Source organism: Bidens hawaiensis, unplaced genomic scaffold (genome assembly GCF_021521415.1).
Source record: "Bidens hawaiensis isolate Kalapana, Puna unplaced genomic scaffold, B.hawaiensis_p1.1 tig00026621_1, whole genome shotgun sequence".
NCBI classification, from domain to species: Eukaryota; Viridiplantae; Streptophyta; class Magnoliopsida; order Asterales; family Asteraceae; genus Bidens; species Bidens hawaiensis.
Window position 1 is genome coordinate 234,542 of NW_027505076.1, and position 6,651 is coordinate 241,192.

Sequence of the window (6,651 nt, forward strand, 5' to 3'; positions counted from 1 at the left end):
GTTATTATGACATTAAGAGACAGATTGATAGCGTGCATCTCATACTTAGCATGATTTTTCATCGCATCAGTGATATGATTAAGGTTCAGTTAGGCATAAAGCTTAGATGGGCATCACTCATGGACCTGTGATGCCTCCTATCTCTTCTCAAAACATATTTGGCTTTCCCCAGATCACCCCAATTTGACTCCAACCCCCTAGTGCTTGATCAAAATATATACAAAGCAGGCTTAGGTTTAAGGTTGAACGTTGGACTTAGTGCCAGTAAACTGACAAGCCTTTCATTCGAGACATGACAGGACTTACTTGAGTGCCCCCATCTCTGTAGTTCTAGTTTGACCCTTTAAGCCTTGATTATGAAATAATCTTTAATAGAAATAACTAAATACAATCATAACAATTTTTTTTACAATAATAATAATAATAATAGTAATAGCTTGACGATACAATATTTTTGGTGATCAAGACACTAACGGGCTCGTGTATGACTGGGTAATTGCTTTTCTTCCTATCATTCGGAGAGATGTATCTGGAGACATGCACATGTCTTCAAAATGACTCTCCACATTAAGTTTAGCAAATTTAGTTTGTATCACTTTAACTTTTACGTATCATGAAACGCTACCATACACATCAATGACTGTTCTAGAGCCTTTTAAGCTTAATAACTTCACCCGTTAGGCACACAGAAACAATTTATCTATCACTTTCCAAATGTTGGATCAATTTTCATTTGAAAATAATTTAAAGCTTCTAAAATGCCGTTAACTGAATAGTAATATCACTTCCCAGGGAGTTAAGAAAAACATACGTGTTAAGAATTCAGTCACCCCGGTCACTTTAAGCCTTCAAGTAAATGGCTATCCATTCTAACGACAAGTGGTTAACCGGACCAAACATGCATGAAAACACATGTCCTTCCAGCTCAGAGTTACTGACATAATTTTAAGTGAAAGAATACGAAACACAAAACACATCATAATCGCCCCGGGTGCTTTCAGTCGTTAGGTAAATGGCTATCCTGTAAAACTACAAGTAGAACACCGGACCAACCATATACAAGTATATGTCCTTCAAACTTGAGCCACCGACATAATTTTAAGCGAAAATGAATCTTGAAAAGCAATTTTTTTTTAAGTTAAAGACAACGCACACACACTATTTTTGATATTTTGAATTTTCAACGCACACACACTATTATTATTATTATTATTATTATTATTATTTTGATTCCCCCCCCTAAATTTGTGCAAAAATTAATATGTACAAATTTATCCCCATAAAGGACTCAATCATCGAAACGAAGCATTTTAAGAAAACTCACAAGCACATTAAATTTTGCTGTTCCGACCGGTTTTGTAAATAAGTCCGCCCCGTTGTTGTCAGTGTGGACTTGTTCAAGATGAATCAATTTCCGATTGAAACAGTCACGAATAAAATGAATTTTAATATCGATGTGCTTGGTTTTAGAATGTTGGACAATGTTTTTCACAATAGCAATGGCCGCATCATTATCACAGAAAATAGGAGTGTCAAGAAATTCCAAACCATAATCCAGCAACTGGTTTTGCATCCAGATAACCTGAGAACAGCAAGCGGATGCGGAAACATACTCTGCTTCGGCTGTCGAGGTGGACACCGTTTGTTGTTTCTTGCACTGCCATGAAATTAGTCGATCTCCGAGAAACTGGAAACCGGCTGACGTGGATTTTCTGTCAATGTCATCTCCACCATAATTGCTATCAGCAAAAGCATAAATATCAAATTATGATTGTTTGGGATACCAAAGACCTAACTTCGGTTATCCCTTCAGAGATCTAAAAATATGTTTAACAGCAATTAGATGAGAGAGTTTAGGATTAGCCTGGAATCGAGCACATTGACAGACTGCGAACATTATGTCAGGACGGCTAGCTGTGAGATACATCAGAGACCCAATCATCGATCGATAGTATGTTTGATCTACGGGACTCCCTTCGGAATCAGAGGACAATAGCGGTCGTTCTGCCATTGGAGTGTTAGCACTCTTGGAGTCTTGAAGTTCAAACTTAGCTAGCATATCTTCAACATACTTTCCCTGATGCAACAAAATTCCTGTTGGACTTTGGCGAACTTGTAAACCCAGAAATGTTGTCATTTCACCCAACGAACTCATTTCAAATCTTTTCTTCATAACACCCTCAAATTCTTTGCACAAATCAGCACTGGTGGATCCGAAGATGATGTCATCAACATAGATCTGGACCAGAATCAAGTCTTTTCCGACAGTTTTCCGGAAAAAGGTTTGATCAATCGTTCCACGCTTGTAACCATGGTCAAGAAGATGCGTGGTCAGTGTAGCATACCACGCCCGTGGAGCCTGATGTATCCCGTACAATGCCTTGTCTAACTTGTAGACATGATCTGGTTTCTTGGAATCAACGAAACCCGGCGGTTGATCAACATAAATCTCCTCTTTGACCTCACCATACAAAAAATGATGTTTTAACATCCATCTGATATACTGTGAACCCCATATACGATGCATAGGCCAGAAAAATTGTAATTGCCTCAAGTCTAGCTACTGGAGCATAGACCTCTGTGTAATCTAACCCTTCCACCTGACGAAACCCGCGAACTACCAGTCGTGCCTTATTACAAACAATCACCCCAGTGTCATCTTGCTTATTCCTAAAAACCCATCTTGTATCAAGAGCTTTCTTTCCTTCTGGCAGTTTAACCAATCTCCATACCTTCAACTTATCAAACTGATTCAGTTCTTCATGCATAGCATCAACCCAACTAGGTTCTTGAAGGGCCATCTCAACATTCTTTGGCTCGATTTGAGATATGAAACAGGAAAACATACAACTGTTTATGTGTCCGGTCTGACTTCTGGTGGACACACCTGCTTCAATGGGACCTATGATGTTTTCAATCGGATGATTCTTCTGGATTCTTGATGGAATTAAATGATCAAAAACATCACTGTTAGGTTGAGGATTTGTCACGTTCTCCCCGCAATCAGTAAGGGGATTTTTCCAATTAGATGTTGCTGTACTGTGAGAGTACGAGGTGCCTGCAACGTATTCATCTGGAATGGCATCGGGAAACAGTGTGCTCCCGAATATCTGACGAACGGAACTCTCCCCCTCAACATTTGTAGTATTCTCAGACGAGTGTGGTGAACAATCAGTCTCTGAAGATTGTTTAGGCTGATTGCCGGTTGTGGTCGTAAAACTGGTCAGCTCAGTATTATCATCATCCAATAACGGAGAAATATGAGACAGTGACTGAAAACTGTCTTGTGCAACTTCCACTGTGGGACCACTTTGAGAGTCTGTGTTGATGACTGGAAGTACATTGAAATGTCTGAAAAATTCATTGTAGTCGAATAACCAATCGGGACCAACACGTGCGTCAGTCTCATTTTCTTCTAACCAACGAACTTCATAAGACTCTAGAATCTGTTTGGTTGACTTGTTGTAGACCCTATATGTTGTATTTCCTGCATATCCAACGAAGTAACACTCATCTGCCGCGGCCCCAAACTTTGGAGTGGTTTCTAGATTTAGTAAGGTGCACGAACACCCGAAAGCTCTGAAATGTGCGACAGTGGGTTGATGACCATAAACAATCTCATACGGAGTCTTCATCTTGGACTTGTTGATTATCACCCGATTCTGAACATAACAGGCTGTATTAATGGCTTCTGCCCAGAAAAACAGTGGCACTTTAGAGTCACATAACATTGTTCTTGCTTCACATAACATTGTTCTTGCTGCCTCGATTAGAGTTCTATTTCTTCTTTCAGCGACACCATTTTGTTGAGGTGTCCGTGGAGCGCTGTACTGACGAAGCACCCACTTTTCTGAGCAAAAGTGATTCAGAACTGCATTATTGAATTTCGTTCCATTATCACACCGTATTCCTTTCAACTTTAGGTTCAGTTGATTCTCCATTAACACCACAAACTTCTTGCTCAGATCTGCAGTTTCACTCTTATTTGACAAAAAAAATACCCATGTAAAACGTGAGTAGTCATCAATAATAACAAGACAGTAAGAGCTACGAGACAAACTTAAGACATGAACCGGCCCAAAAAGGTCCATATGAAGTAACTGAAAAACTGACGAGATGGTATTAATTAACTTAGGCTTATGAGATTTTCGATGATGTTAACCCAAAGCACAAGCAACACATTTTTCAACAGTCACAAAATCCTTGATTGGTAAGCCACGCACTAAGTTGTTTTTAGCAAGACGATTTAGATTTTTTGTATTAGCATGACCAAGCCGACGATGCCAAAGCATCACATTATGTTCTGATACTTTTGAAAACAAGCAGGTTATTTTGTCAGGAACATTTTTGTTCATGTCGATCACATAAGCATTATCTTTTCGTTGTGATCAAACAATAATCCATTCTTTTGGTATGATTATACCGGGTTTCAGAATTAAGCACTCCTTTTTAGTAAAATGAGTTGAATAATCTTTGTCACAAATTTGCGACACGCTCAAAAGAATATGCTTTAATTCTGGAACAAAATTAACATTCTCAAACTTTAAAACACCGTTACTTACAGTACCCTTTTGAGTAATCTTTCCTTTCTCTCCTCCCGCAAAGGACACATACCCACCATTGAATGTTTGAATGTCGTGTAGCTGGGTAATGTCTCCCGTCATGTGCCTGGAACAGCCATTATCAACATACCAAGGTATGATGATATTCCTCCATAGCTGTCCCTGCACGAAACACGGGATTAGTTAGTTTTTGGTACCCAGTCCATACTTACACTGGGTGACCCTGATTCATCTATAGTTGTCACGGATTGCCAAGACATATCCTTTTGATCGTCAAAGATAAATTTTGTTGAATCATTTGCCGGAGATTTAGGCAACCATTTGTGTCTGTGAGATTTTTCATTATAAGTGTGAATGGTTGTTGTAACCTCCGATGTTTTGAGTTTGGAAGAGGACGTACTTTCCTTTTCCACCTTCTTTGGTTTCGAATTGTTTTTTAATTTTGAATTTGAAACACCTTTTCTAACCCTGTCGTGAGACATGTTAGGCTTGGTCTGATGAGAGCTAGACCTGCCAGTTTTGTTTCGATTCCAATCATCGTCAGAGGAACTAACCTGATTGTGCCAAAATCTTTGCTTGTATGAGTTAAAAGGCATGTAAGGCATATTCCTCTGATAAAATCCATAATAGTGAACATATAGACGATGTGGACAATTTCTGGCAAATGACTTGGAGTGCTACAGTTGAAACACGTTTGACGTTTTATGTAAAAAAAAAATTTGGGCAGCTCCTTGTCGTGACTAATTGCGTGGACCAGTTTGTTTAGAGTTGCGAGAAATTCTGTTCTCGTGTTTGAGTTTCTGACCTTGTTAGTCAATAGAGCATCCCTCTTTGACAAACTTGGGCACACCATACTTATTGAATGTTTTTTTATTTTTTGCTTTATCAAAAACCACATTATTAGAGTTCAAAGTTTTAACCGAATCAACCACACAAGAATCCTTGTTCTTTAAAACAGAGCCCACACAAACAGTCGGAATAACAGAATTCAAAACAGAAGTTTTTAAAGAAACATAAGAAACAATGTCATTATTAAATTCGAAACAGGGGTCGTCATCCTCATCAGTCCAATCCTTCACTATCACTTTTTCTGCACATGAAGTAGATACATTAGAATCGTTCATCTTTAAGGTGGTTGAACCAATGTTCACATAACTGGTTTCGTCACCCTTATGTTGTTTACCATACTTCATATCCTTTATCTTTTCTTCCTGTTCTTTGGTGACAGGAGTAGGAACATAGTTATGATTGTAAGGTGGGGGAACAAGACTGTATCTTATTCCCCTCACCCTCATTCTCTTTCCACCACAGTTGATTCTCAATCATTGAATTAACTACCTTACTGGAACCATCGAATTTTTTAAAATCAAGCTCGGCTCTTTCAAACTTATTATTTAGATTCAAAATTTCTAATTTGGAGGCTTCCAGTTTTGCAGTCAACTCAACAATTTCTTGTTTGGCATCAAGATGATGACAACTTTTTATACTAAAATCAGATTTAAGCTGAGAAATATCTTTCTTTTGTGATTCTATTTTATCTAGAAAATTTTTCTCGTTTTTCTTAAGTTGAAAATTTTCTGATTTTATTCTTTCCATATCTCTAGTCAAGTTTTCAATGTGAAGCTTATACAGATCTAAATTTTCAATGCAATTTAACGAACAAGGGTTGAAACTTACCTCAGATGAGTTTGGTGAAGTGAACGCCATATATGCAAACTGAAGCTCCTCGACTTTCTCCTCAGTAGCATCCGCTTCTCCAGTGTCTTCAACATTGGCAAAGTTAGCAGTCTGATTTACAATGTTGAGTGCAGTCATCTGATCTTCCCAAGAAAACTGTTGTGCGACCATGCCCCTTTCACCATTACCAGAATTTCTTCCAACCTCACCTCTGACGTTCCCAACAGGAACCAAAGCCCTTTCCGGATTTTCATCTTTCGTTGGATTGGTACATTCCCAGGAAAAGTGACCCGGCTCGTGACAGTTGTAGCACCTAATAGTATCCTTGTTGAAACCCACCTTTTGATTATTTGGCATGTTCCAATTGTTTCTACCCGTCCTCTTAGTGAATTTCTTCGCATGAAAAACTGCC